The sequence below is a fragment of the Mastigoproctus giganteus genome, chromosome 5 (genome assembly GCF_048544385.1).
Source record: "Mastigoproctus giganteus isolate SK-2022 chromosome 5, ASM4854438v1, whole genome shotgun sequence".
Classification (NCBI taxonomy): Eukaryota; Metazoa; Arthropoda; class Arachnida; order Uropygi; family Thelyphonidae; genus Mastigoproctus; species Mastigoproctus giganteus.
Genome location: NC_143579.1, coordinates 176,146,572 through 176,161,427, shown reverse-complemented (window position 1 = coordinate 176,161,427; position 14,856 = coordinate 176,146,572). Strand labels below are relative to the sequence as shown.

Below are 14,856 nucleotides of genomic sequence, written 5' to 3'. Positions count from 1 at the left end.
TGATTGTGGATAAGTCCCGCCACTATCGACGACGTGCCTGGTTGGAGTCGTTGAGCATCAAATGCTCCAATACCTCAGTCAACAGGAACAGTGGATGCCAAGTCCACCCTATCATCGAAACAGCAATCCTGACTATTGACAAACACTGGCAACGTCCGCATGCATCACAGCCACAGGCTTCAACATCCAACAATTAATCATGCACTTCACGCACAAGATTGACAGTACATGCCCTCATGCTCCATTCTTAACTGTTAGTTTAACTGAGGAAGGTTGACAAAACAACCGAAAGCTTTTTGTTTGTATGTATCTAATCTAATATATGTATATTTTCTATTATTTAACTTGTCACAATCTATTTTTGTATCCGTTTTCGCTCTGTGTTACAGTAATTTTAGTTTTGATAATAATGAATCCAGAGCGCACAGGCCTCTTTAATCATATTCAAACTGTTCTTGGCCAACAAACATACGACACAGTCGTGAAACTGCAAAAGAATTTCATCTTTATGACCCGTGGCAAACAACATCTCAGATTTGCTCACAGGTGCAAATCAAACAAAATCATCCCGAAAGGATTTCTCTACAAACCACCATTTCCTAATGAATGTATGTGATGTGCCTGTCAAAATTTCAGCTACAAGATCCTGAACATATGAATTGGCTGCCTTCATCGAGACTTCAACGAGTAAAGCAGCTCTGCTAATCGAACTTAGAAGTCTAGTTCCTGATCCTGTTTACACCGATATAATCCATTTGACTCTGGATTATATCCTGTATTATATCCATTTGACCTGTTGACTCTGGTTATGAAATTTGCTGTTCTCCCAAGAAACCCACCAATCACTGATATTGCCTTAGGTGTAGAAACATGTTTAACACGTTACCTTGAAGATTGGCAAACACAATTCGCCTAAAAACTGCAGCAATTTTGCACCATGCTAGCCTGCGTCTTCCAATCTCAACCACAAACAAATTCCTGCCCTTAAGACACTGAAACAAGACTCATCCATCGTCATCCTACCGGCAGAAAAAGGACGTCGAACAGTTGTAATGAATTGCACAGATTACGAGACAAAAGCCTTGCTGCTTTTGCAGGACACTTCTGTTTACCAACCCTTAACTGTTCCTCCCATCAAAGTTTTTGAACGATGGGAGTCAAAAGTGAACATCCTCGTCAACAGTTGGCTTAAACAGAAGAAAATAACAGAATAAACACGTAATCACCTCCGTGCCTCCGGCTGCCAGATTCCACAATTCTATGGCCTACCGAAAGTTCACAAAGAAGGTACACCATTAAGATCCATTGTCTCCTGTTGTGGCTCACCGAGTTATGAATTAGCTAAGTTTGTCTCGGGGCTCCTTTCTCCCCTAGTAGGCAAGACCACCAACACCGTCTCCAACAGTAGTGAATTCATAGAACGGATCCGAACCATATCCATCTCACAAGTCAAATCATGGCATCATTTGATGTAGTTTCACTTTTCACCTCCATCCCAGTAGAACTTGCCATCACATGTGCAAAGCAACTCTTAGATAACGACCAAACCCTTGGCAGCAGAACCAAACTAACACCAGACGATATCTCCACCACCCTCAGACTGTGCTTAACAGGCAGTGCAATCATGTTCAATGACTCCATTTACCAACAAGTACACGGCACAGCCATGGGTTCCCCGGTTAGTTCGGTCATGGCAAACATCGTGATGGAGGAATTAGAGGGTCGTGATTTACAAATGTACCAGATCCCATTACCTTTTGGTGTCGCTACGTGGACAATGTGTTCGTGGTTATCCCCAGAAATTCAGTTGACCGAACCTTAGACCACCTCAGTTCTCTGTCGCCTTTCATAAAATTCGCCATCGAGCTAGAGTCGGACAACACTTGTCCGGCTCGAGGGCACGTGCTTGAAGACAACTGTCCATCGTAAATCAATGTGTGCTGGCCAATTTACCAACTTCTGGTCAACACACGCACGTAGCCATCTTCTTGCCACTGCATGAACCTTGCTAACTCTTGCCTGAACACACTCTACCTCTGTAAATGAGAGGCGCACCGAAATTGGTAAAGTCAAGGCGGATCTTACGAGGTGTGGCTATCTCATCAATGCCCTCGACAAATGTGACCTACGGACACATGGCCACATAGCAACCAACAGAAACATCCAAGGTAATGACTGAGCCGCGAGTGCCTTTATCCCATACTACCCAAACCTATCATAACAGGTTTGTAGAATCTTAAAATCACATGGGATAAAATGCGTACAACGCTCAGGCAGAAAATTACGACCCCTCATCTCTAAAGTAAAAACACCAGTCGCCACCTTACTACAAAGCGGATTGGTCTACCACATCTTTTGCCGTGACTGCACTAGTTGCTACATCGGGGAAACGGCTCGAAAAACGCCTTTCCGAACACAAAAGAGCAATCCGCTTAGCAGATGTGGAGCACTCAGCTATTGCCGAACACGTTTGGGCAACCCACCACGACATTGATCCACACCGCGATGTCGTTATTGTGGATAAGTCCCTCCACTATCGACGACGCGCCTGGTTGGAGTCGTTGAACATCAAATGCTCCAATACCTCAGTCAACAGGAACAGTGGATGTCAAGTCCTGACTATTGACAAACGCTGGCAATGTCCGCATGCATCACAGCCACAGGCTTCAACATCCAACAATTAATCATGCACTTCACGCACAAGATTGACAGTACACGCCCTCATGCTCCATTCTTAACTGTTAGTTTAACTGAGGAAGGTTGACAAAACAACCGAAAGCTTTTTGTTTGTATGTATCTAATTTAATATATGTACCATATTTCCCCATGTATAAGATGCTCCCATGTGTAAGATGCACCTTAATTTTGGGGCCCAAAATTTGAAAAAAAAAATGTATTACATAAAGTTATTGAACTCAAGTTTTATTCACCATAAAATTCATACAACTGCTCATCACTGTCAAAACTCCCATCCATTAGCTTGTTCTCATCTGTGTCTGACGACGAAATACTGTCTTCATATATTGCCTCGTCCTCAGTTCCACCTATGGCATTTGAAATGCCACACTTCTTAAATGACTTGACAACCATCTCAAACTTGATATTATCCCAGGATCTTTTCACCCATGTACAAACTTCTCCTATAGTTGGTTTCTTCACTCTTCCTGCTGGTGTCAAATTGTCCCCAGAAGACTTCATCCATTGGTTCCATTCGTCTCTCATGGCAGCTTTGAAGGGTTTGTTAACACTGACATCAAGTGGTTGGAGCTGGGATGTCAAGCCTCCAGGTATGACGGCAAGTTTTGTTTTTTGCTCTGCAGCAATCTTCTTTGTGTTTTTTGTTATGTGTGCCCTGAACTGATCAAGCACCAATAGGGCAGGTTTGCGTAAGAGCCCACCTGGTCTCCTGCTCCAAACTTTCTCAAACCAGATCTTCATCCCATCCTGATCCATCCAACCCTTGTCATGAACATGGACAATCACTCCTCGGGGAATGTCTTCTTATTGCATTGTTTTGCGTTTGAAAATCAGCATAGGAGGTAGCTTGGTTCTGTCGGCACAACAAGCTAGAACAACTGTATAATGGCTCTTTTCATGTCCACTTGTCTTCACAGTTACAGTTTTCACCCCCATCTTATCAACAGTTCTGTTACTTGGGACATCAAATTGAAGTGGGACTTCGTCCATATTTGCAATCTGTCCCAACTCAAACTTGATGTGCCTTCTGACATTGAATGACAAAACGATGAAATTCAAGGACCTTCTGCTCATAGCTTTCAGGCATCTTTTGGGCAAGTGTGGTGCATGTATGCATGCTTAGTCCATTCCGTTTCATGAACCTGAAGCACCAATTGTGTCCTCCTTTGAAATCAGTAACTTCTTTTTCATCAGCAATTCTTCTTGCCTCATGCTGAACAATCTTTATGGACACAGGAATTCCAATTGCCCTTTGCTCTTCAATTCCCTCTCTAAATCAGGCCATTTTGCTGACTTGCCTCTAATGGCCTTCTGCCGTGGCATTTTCAGTAGAGTTTCTTCTTCCCGTAGCCAGTCTCGGATTGTTTTCTCAGTTGGAGGAGGACCAAACTTACATTCAGCAGCACGATTTCCATTCACTTTTGCAAACTGGATCACTTTTAACTTGAATTCAGCACTATACGAAAATCTTTTCTGAGCCATTTCTGGGCAGAATGTGGCAAAACGTAACCTAATATACCAGTAACAAGTGCGAAACAATGAGCGCAAAGACAACAAGTGCAAAAAAGTGGGAAATGCAAGTAAAAAAATCTACAACCACTGTATAAAACGCACCCAGTTTTTAGACCCCAAATTTTTCGAAAAAAGGTGTGTCTTATACATGGGGAAATATGGTATATATCCTATTATTAAACTTGTCACAATCTATTTTTGTATCCATTTTCGCTCTGTGTTACAGTAATTTTAGTTTTGATAATAAGTGTTCCATTTGTAGAAGCAGTGCCTTGCGTCTTTCAATGATAACATTTTCTTCTTAGAACCGAGGCACAGCTTTTCAAGTAGAATGACCTTTTGGTTCCCCATTATCACACGTGTGCGCACGCACACACACACACACACACACACACACACACACACACACACACACACACACACACACACACACACACACACACACACACACACACACACACACAATAATGTGTGTGTAAAACTGTAAAAATAAATTAGGAGGAAAAAGATGAACACAAACGTAAGTGGCTGTGTAAGCAATATCTAGCAACACTTGTAAAAAAAATATAGAATCAATATATATATATATATAATTTTAAAAAAATGGGAAAAGGGGAAGAAACAAAGAAATAATAACAAAGACAGAAGTGGAAATGAAAGATGTGTGGTAGGAATATGTGTCGAGACACATTTTAGAAAAATAGTGCAAATATAGCCAAAATTATAAGCCAAATAAATAATAAATTTCAACTGGCGCCGAGGTGAAAAAAAAATTTTTTAAATATCATTTTAATGATACAGTAAACAAACCACAAAAGAAAAATAGATATATGACAAATAACAAGGAATGATAACAGACAACTGTTGAATCAAATCTTGTCAGAGTACCCCTGGTTACAACAGGTGTGAACAGACTGCATTTTGAATGTAATGCAAATTACCACAACAGACAGAGACAGACATTAACTAAAACGCCAGTCCGCTGAAGCAATAAAATCACATCACGGAGGTCCTAATGCAGTAACAGTAATAACATAAAAGCTTAAGCTTCTATATACACCTCTGTCTATGTTATTATTTATTTCATTTTCTGCTTTATATATGTTGTTGTTGTTGTTGTTATTTGGTTTTTAGGAGCATTAGCAACTAAGGCCATATTGCTCCGGGATATGCGGTGGTCATTCCCTGAATGACCTTTCCGCATCCTCCGTATTTGGTGGTGACGGGCTCGAACCCCGGTCTAATCAAGAAGCGTGTGCTACGCACTGCTGCTCCTTCCCACCTGGCTACGGAGGCGCCTCCTTTATATATATATATATATATTACGTAATTAATAATAATAATAATAATAATAATAGATTGTAGTGATAAAACGGAACGTCTCACAGGGCTGTAATGGGGTCTCCATTAGAGCCCTGTTATGTTTGCTTCACTTTGTTCATCAGTAAGTTGTCATTTCCTGACTATTTGCCTTCATCCTGATATTTCACTTTCTTTGTTAAAATTCAGTTGGGGCTGTTTACTATTCATTAATTTTTTCTTTAACTGGAATCAGTTGGTTTTAATTTTAGCCTAATTTTGCATTTTACTTTTTTTTTTTTAGCATAATGTATTTTTTGTTTTTGGTTTTGTTTTTTATTTCTTTTTCTTTTTGGTCAGTGTTGGGTTGACTATGATGTATACGTTTGCTCGCTTTTCCTGGCTGCCATGTATACATCATAACAGAAACAGAGGCCTTGCGTATTGCTTTGGCTTTGCCTGCTAGCCCTTGATGACGTATTTAAAATCTTAGGACCTACAGCATTAAGTACCATTTATATATTTTCATTTAATTTTATTTATATAATAAAATTTTAGGTAATCTGCTTTTATTTTTCAGGCACTTTTAATTTTTTCCATTGTAGCTACACCTGTCAGGTCAGCACTCCTACCCATACACTTACAAAATCCTTTTGCCTATATATATATAGAATAGAAGTAATAGGTACGGGAGTTGTAATAAGAGGAATATATGAAGGAATATAGACCTGGGTTACTACTATGTAGAGTAGAAGGCACCCAACGACTATAAATAAATAAAAGATAGGAGGTTATGCTTTTTAGTCTGGAGAGAGAAAACAGGCAGTGTAATCAACCAAGGGTTAGATAACATGGAAAGGCAGTCATAAAATAACACAATTCGAACCTGTAACACAAAAAGTCAAAAATATTATAAGTACTTAGTGCTGTACTTCAGATGATTTCAACATCGTTAACGAGGGCCAGTCATCAAAATCAGTCAAAATGCAGCAAAAAGTAAGTTTAAGTCTATTTTAGTTTACACATATATATATATAAACTAAAATAGAATATATGCCAGTAGCGTGGCCAACCAGTAGACTGAAAATGAACTTAACCTAATAAAATAACAGAAAAATAGGAGGAGGGGGGGGAGAATAAAGAGGAAGAAGAGGGTAATGTTGAAGCAACATTCCTAAAATAATTTAGAAAATTCAAGCCAATTCAAAAGAAATTTAGTGGCGCCCCCTAGTAGGCACCAGTTTCCGAATTATGTGAAATCTCACTAAGGTGGAAATGTGGACTAACAACATTACGTGACCAAATAAACTGAAAATAATAATTAATAAAATGAAATAAAAGTATCATTGCGTTGCTGCATGGATTTGTTTATCATTCGAAATGCAGTGATTCCCTGACTATTATTGGTCTTGTGGTCCTCCGTTAAGATGGGGCATAATGGTCAGTCTATTTTATTTCATTTTATTAATTATTATTTTCTTTTTATTTGGTCACTTAATGTTGCTGTAAGTTCATGTTTCCACCTTAGTGAGATTTCACATAATTCGAAAACTGGTGTCTACTAGGGGGCACCACTAAGTTTCTTTTGAATTGGCTTGAATTTTCTAAATTATTTTAGGAACGTTGCTTCAACATTAGCTTCTTCTTCCTCTTTAGATTCTGCCCCTTCCTATTTTTCTGTTATTTTATTAGGCTAAGTTCATTTTCACTCTACTGGCTTGCCATGCTACTGGCATATATTCTATTTTAGTTTATGTGCAACATGTAGTGGATTGAGTGGATTGTGCTTTTCTGCTGCTACTGATGTTAGCTTTTTTACTAATTAATTCTTGCTACTTTTACTTTTTATCACTATTTAATTTTTGTTCTAATTATTGGATTACACACACACACACATACATATATATATATTTTTTTTTTTTTGAATGCAAGACTTTTCAAACAGTGGTTTTGGTTTCTGTTTGAACCTCATTTCTCTCTCTCTCTCTCTCATTATGACCTTATTAAAAAAAAATTGCGATTGAGACTGAGTTGCAATACATCACCAAAATAGTCATATATTCTGTTTATTTATTATCTTTAACATTCTCTGCATATCCCATGCCAATAATGCTATTCAAGAGTTAATTAATTAATCAAATTATTAATTTATTTATTTCTGTTTAATGCACATCCGATGATACGTACACTCAATACTGAAACTGTTTGTCTGATACACTTGCATAAATCTGTGAAGGACGACCACAGTAATTGTACACTCCTCTGATTCATATTCTTGTCCTGGAGTATCAACAGAAATTTTTTTTATTTAATTATGAAATTAGAATTAAATTGCCTTAATCTGAAAGCCAAACTAAAACAAAGGTTTCAGTTTAACTTTTACTGTTGTTTTGGCTGTTTCAAGCATATTGCTTGTTTGGTTGTGCATTCTTAGTTTTAATAGAAAAATGACTTGTAGAAATGTTTTTTACCATGTGGTTCACATGACTAAAAAGAGAAAACAAAGTGAGGATACCCCTGGAACCGGTGCGAATGAAAAAGAAAAGTCTGTGGATTAAGGGGTCATTTTTACCTTTAATCAGTATTTGAGAATGGCCCAGACTATTACCACTACTAAACTAAAGAAAAGAAAACAGCTGTCACACAGTTTTGGAACAGGGTATACCATCCTTATGAGAAACATTGCTGCCAGCTGGAAAATATGAAGCAGTCAAAAAACACAAGAAATTGTCACAAATGAAATTTTTTAAACATGGTGAAATACCTTAAACTGAAAGTGAATACCGAAAGTTCATGTGAATGAATTGTTGGAGTCTCATAGAGGATCTCATGATTGAACAATTTGAGTAATTTGCAGGCAGAAATGCAAAAAGGGAAATGAAGAAGGAAGAGACAATAGGAGTCATAGAGAATTTCATTCCCAAAGTCAAAAGAAGCAGTAATGAGGTCAGAGGCCTTTTTAATATCAGTGTTTGCTATATGATTCTTTATGACGAAACAAAGAAGGATTCAGGTTTCTTTGAACTGTCATTAATGTCATTACTATCATTAACAACCTTGCCAACCTTTGTATCATCTCCAAACTTTGACACTAAGCCTGATATACTTTCATCAGTATCATTGATAAATACAAACAACAACAACAGTGGGCCCAACACTGAACCCTGGGGGACTCCACTAATAACATTAGTCCAAGAAGAGCAGCATCCGTTGATTAGCACTCTCTGTCTTCTCCCACTCAACCACCCTTTTATCCATTGTAGCAACTAATCCTTAATATCATACTTCTCCGATTTGTACAGTAATCTTCCATGTGCAACAGTGTCAAAAGCTTTCCTGAAATCCAAGTACAGTAAACCCCCCACCATTTGTGGGGGTTACGTTCCTGAGAAATGCCACGAATACCGAAAACGCGAATACTGAGTTATGGCTCCCATAGTAATAAAGGGGTTCCTTTCCAAAGTATGAAATATATAAGAAAAACTAGTCTAAAATTTTGTCTATGTATGTATTATATGTATCTTCATAATATGACTATGTACATAGAGAGTATATAGTGAAATGCAAGCATATGGCATCAAAACGAAAATAAGAAACAATTTAATATTAATGTAATATTTATTAAAAATTTCAAACAAATCTTTCAAACCAGCGCCTTTTCTAGCTAAAAAACTTATCCCACCAGTGCTATCACCAGTTTCGCTAAAGTGTTGATAAAGGACTTGCCTTTTCATGCATGATGAGTGAACTTAACGGAATTTTATTTTGAGTTCGGTCTTCTATCTACAGATTTAAAGCTTTTTCCGTTTTTTCTAATTTAACATCACAAGTTACTGAGAAAATTTTTGAAGCAATTAGCGCGTTTTCACGGACACTACGGCGGATTTTTTCTTCCGATTTTTAGATTGATCGTACCATTGACTCTGATTTTAAAATGTTTTGCCACTGAGGAGACACTTTCACCATTAGAAATTTTGTCTAATAACTCAATTTTATTCGCTAATGTCATCACCTTCTTTGATCTTTTTACATTTCTCTTGTTATTCATAGCCATATTTTTCTACGGGTTAGAAAGAACTTTTCCACAATAAAGTTACTTTCTTCCGTTAACTCACTCGAAAAAGTCTGTTTTACACTGCAAAACGGTAAATTTATCACTTTTGTAAGCATATCAATTGATAAATTTATTCAATTTATAAATTGATAAATTTATTCAATTTATAAATTGATAAATTTATTCAATTTATAAGCATATAAATTAAAAGCAAACGACAAAACCTTCCATGACAAGCACATAACACATACTGAACAAGGAGTAGCGAGAAACATCCATGCTGGGATTTTGTCACCCCTTTCCCCCCACCCACTGAGCGCTGTTTTGACTGGGAAAGATAATTTTAGCCACGCCCATGTTTTTTTATGGCGGAAAATGTTCATGGCGCTTTAAAATTCACATTTTTTTAGGTTTCATTTTATATTAAATCAGCAACCGCGAATACGCGAAACCACGAATACAGATACCGCGAATAGCAGGGGTTTACTATATATGATATCTAAATTATTTTTTGCTCCTAGTTCCTTTGTAACCACATCATCGTATCCAATCAGATTTGTCAGACAAGACTTTCCATTAACAAACCCATACTGTGTCTGAATTATTGCTGCAGTTTTGTCTAGATGATCCTGCAATGTATCTTTAACCAGCGACTCCATTATTTTACCTGGAACAGAAGTTAAACTAACTGGTGTGTAATTACTCATGTCACTCTTAGATCCCCCTTTGTGAATTGGGGAAACATTTGCTCATTTCCAGTCTGTGGGGACTTTCCCTGAGTCCAAGGATGCTCTCATAATTATGGTTAAGGATTTACTTAGTTCCTTTGCTGCCTCCTTTAATATAACTGTATAGATCCCATCAACCCCAGGTGCCTTTCTTATGTTTAACCTCAACAATTTCTCCTCCATTTTGCTCTCAGTTAATTCAAAATCATTAAGCACCCAGTTACAGTTTGATAAACTTCTGGCATTTTCCTCCCCTAATAACTTCTCATGTGAATGCAGATGCAAAATACTCATTCAGATTATCAGCTATCTGAGCAGGATCATCAACAGTTGAACCATTGATATCAAGTGGACCAGTCTGATTCATCCTCTTCCTTTTAGAGTATATACAAGTAAAGAAGTCCTTGCTGTTTTTCTTAGCATCCTTTGCCAAAGATTTCTCATAATCTGCCTTTGCTTGCCTAATCCCCTTTGTGATTTGATTACAGACTAGCTTATATCTGCCATAGGCTTCTGTGTCGCCTGATTATTCATATGCATTCCATGCATTTTTCTTCTCTGTCATGAGTCTCTTTAGTTCATCTGACATCTATTTAGGCCTAAACTTTGAGCATTCTCTTTTAATCAGTAAGAAAAGCCTAGTAACTTCCACTATTAATTCCTTGAATGCTTCCCACTTAGAATTTTCTGTTGGCAACATCATCAGTTGGTCCCACTGTACAGAATTTAAAAACTGTCTGAGATCAATGTTGTCACCTTTTCGGAAGCAAAACCCCTTCCCTTTACCCCTGATGGTAATTATATCTATAAGTAAATCCCACATCAGTACGCTATGATCACTGCCACCTAGTGGTTCCTTTATTTGCAAATTCTTAATGCACGGGTAATCACTGCTGATAACCAGATCAAGAGTATTACCCTCTCTGGTTACCTCTCGAACATGCTGCTGCAGAAAACAATCATCCAATAAATCCAAAAAAAGTTTTGCTAGTGTGCGAATGAGTTGGGATATCAGAGACACCACGTCTCATATCCCAACAATATCTGCCTTTGATATCTTGACCAGCACTTCAAATTCATCAAATTTATTTACTATACTTCTGGCATTGGTGTACATGCAAGTATACATGCACCTATTCTTATTCTTAGTTACCTTATCCACAAGTTCTAGTCAATATCTGGAAAGTTAAAATCCCCCATTATAACACATTCTGATTTATTGTGCCATTCTATTTCTCTGTACAATTGTTCGTTGTACTCATTAGAGTTATTAGGCCTATAACACACTCCTACTCTAATTTTTGCTTTCCCAGTGCTTATGTCACACCAAACTGACTCAACACATACTGTTCATCTATATCAACTGGATGCACTTTCTGTTTTTCTTAATTAACAGCATAACCCCTCCTTCCTTCCTATCCTGTCTATTCTTTCTGTACACATTGTACTCCCTAAATTCCAATTCTGCATTCTTAATATCTGTGTGACACCACATCTCTGATATACCAACAATATCTGCCTTTGATGTCTTGACCAGCACTTCAAATTTATTTACTATACTTCTAGCATTGGTGTACATGCACCTATTCTTATTCTTAGTTACCTTAATACAGCCCATGTATTTATTTGTTTCATGATGACTGCTACCAGTTTCTGAAACCCCCAGCACCCTGCCCTCCAGGCTGCTGCTCATTCTAATAGAAGCAGTGCAAGAATCACCTTCACCTCTGCTTGCAGCTTGTGTGTTGTGTTGCATGAATTTGGTTTCCAGCCTTGTGTTGAGTGTCTGTGTAGTTGAAGGATTCTTCTTTTTAATTTCTTTGAGGGCATTAACTATATTCCTCCAGCCCTCATATAATCCCATCGCAATGCTCACTCGATGCTTAAGCTCCTCACGCCCTCTAGTGAGGTGCCTCCGTAGCCAGGTGGGAAGGAGCAGCAGTGCGTAGCACATGCTTCTTGATTAGACCCGGGTTCGAGCCCGTCACCACCAAATACAGAGGATGCGGAAAGGTCAGGGAATGACCACCGCATATCCCCGGAGAAATATGGCCTTAGTTGCTAATGCTCCTAAAACCAAATAACAACAACCACTACAAATAACGTACAGAAATCCCACAATTAGCATAACTAATGTATCTGTGATTTGCAAGAGACAGTTGTCATCAACAGTTGTCTCCTGAGTCTTCAAAATTGTCAAAAATTCTGACAATTTTGAACTTTTTGCTTTCCTGCTCTTCTTTGAGAAAAACTAAGAAGTAAGAGTATAACATGTGCTGTTACCAGATGTAACAGCACATGTTATACTCTTACTTTATAATAATATAAACTGGAAGAAGTTAATCAGCTTACAGTGGATTTGCAGACTGGCTAAAAGATAGGAGACACAGAGTTGTCATAAATGGACAGGCTTCATGGTGGGCCAGTGTACAAATGGTGCCCTCAACAATCAGTGTTGGGACTCTTATTTCTAATTTCATAAACGATATTGTTGAGGGTATCCAAGGTAAGCTGTCAAAGTTTGCTGATGGTTTGAAAGCGAGAAGGATAGTCACACTGCTTCAAAAAGACTTGGATTGGTTGCATATGTAGTCCAAAAAATGGCAGATAAAGTTTAATGCTTCTAAATTCTCCTTCTCCTCTCATTTCTGCTCCCCATTTGGGAAACAGAAACCTGGAGTCACATATAACCTAAGGGGAAAGATGATAAAAGTGGTTTTCAGGATGAAAAAGCCTGGTGTTATTATTCAATCCAACATAAAATTTTCCATGAAATGTAAACAGGTGGCTGTGAAGCCACATTATTTCCTAACTGTGATTTATAGAGCATTTTCTAGTAGGGAGGAGGACATCATTGTCCCTATTTACAAGGCAGTGGTTAGACTGCATTTCAAATATTATATTAGGTCTGGATGCCACACCTAAAAAAAACATAGAACTTCTGGAGTGGATCCAGAGAAGGATGATCAAATTGATGACGATTACAAAGCAATGCATATATGAGGAATGGCTTAGAAGGTGTGAAATGTAAAGTTTGACAACCAAACATCTAAGGGGGAAGATCTAATCGAGGTATATAAAGTACTGGAGGAATTGAATAAAATGAATGAGGAAGGTTCATTTTCCCTCATAGGTCAGACATAACCAGGGGACAAATATAAAATTTCAAGGAATAAAAAAAGATCAGATCTCATGAAGTTCACCTGCTCCAGTATTCAAATAAGTTGCCTCCCAACACGATGGAGGCAGTACGTATAACTAAATGTAAAGTGGAATTGGTTACTACCTTGTGTATGTATGGGTATTCTGGTTTATGTGAATTTTTATTATATTATTTATTTTTGGCTGATGCAGAAAACATTTGCTTCCTTTCATCATTCAACCTTACTAATCTGGTTATATTCTTTACAAAATTTTCCAGCTCCCCTTCCGAAAAAGAAAAGAGCAATTTTTTAGAATTTGTAGAGAGAGAGAGCAGCAGAAGAAGAGCATTTAAAATGCTCTTCTCTTCTAATATACATTTTTTTAATCTCTCTCTCTAATATACATTTTTACAGAATGTAATTAAAATTACTATTAAAATTTTTGCTGCCAGATATGAGGGGTATCAAAAAGTTCCTACCCTTACGTAGAAATAAAAGCCCTAGAAAGGTGAAACTTCACAGGAACTTTAATCCTTTTCTCTGTACTCTCCATGTATATAACACATTTCTCCCATCTATGGATCAGTTGTTTAATGCCTTGATCATAGAAGTCTGCACTTCTTGCCTGAAACCACGATTCCACTTCATTGATGACTTCCTGAGACAAATCAAAGCAGCGTCCAAGCAATGGTTTCTTCATTTCTTGAAATAAGAAGAAGTCTGATGGTGCTAGGTCAGGAGAATAGGGTGGGTGCTGCAATAGTTCGAAGCTGCACTGGGCAACAAAGTTGGTGGTGGCAACAGCTCCTGCAAAGCAAAGGCGTCAGCAATCTTGGAACCCGTCATGCGGAGGCCTTAGAAATGTGCAGATGGTCATGTAAAATACTGTGGGAAGACCAATAACCCAGCTAATTCCCACTGCATTTGCAGTTAAATGAATTGCCACGTCTGTCAGTCAGCACCAGGTGAACACCTTTGCAACTGTCTCACTGGCTGTGGATGTTGATGACCTTCCTTCTGATGACTCATCAAAGACATTTGTACGACTGCACGGGAACTCCCATTTCCAATTTTTTATAGTGTCATAGGATGGACAATTCTGCCCATACACAGCTTTCATTTCTTCGTCAATTTCCTGAACTTTCTTGCCCTGCAAATGCAGGAACTTGATCACTGCTCGATGCTCTACTTTGTCAACCGTAGCGTCTTTCCTCATAATCTGGGCTCCACCTCTGGTGTATGATCACCTATGGGAATGAAATTTCACATGTTAGTTATTGAATATGTAGCAACTTTTATTAAAAACGGCATCTTCCTACTGAAGTTTTATCTAGGTCAGGTACGAACATTTTGATACCCCTCGTCTTTGCTGTCAGTTTTGTCTTCACTGCCACTTACTATAGAAAATACAAATGGTTCTACC

The 14,856-nt window shown here is 38.1% G+C and overlaps 1 protein-coding gene across 1 annotated transcript in view; it reads left to right on the top strand.

Annotated features, from left to right (window-relative positions):
• LOC150085867 (tubulin delta chain-like) overlaps positions 1–14,856 on the top strand; it is a 191,390-nt gene that overhangs the window by 97,546 nt on the left and 78,988 nt on the right. The window lies entirely within an intron of this gene.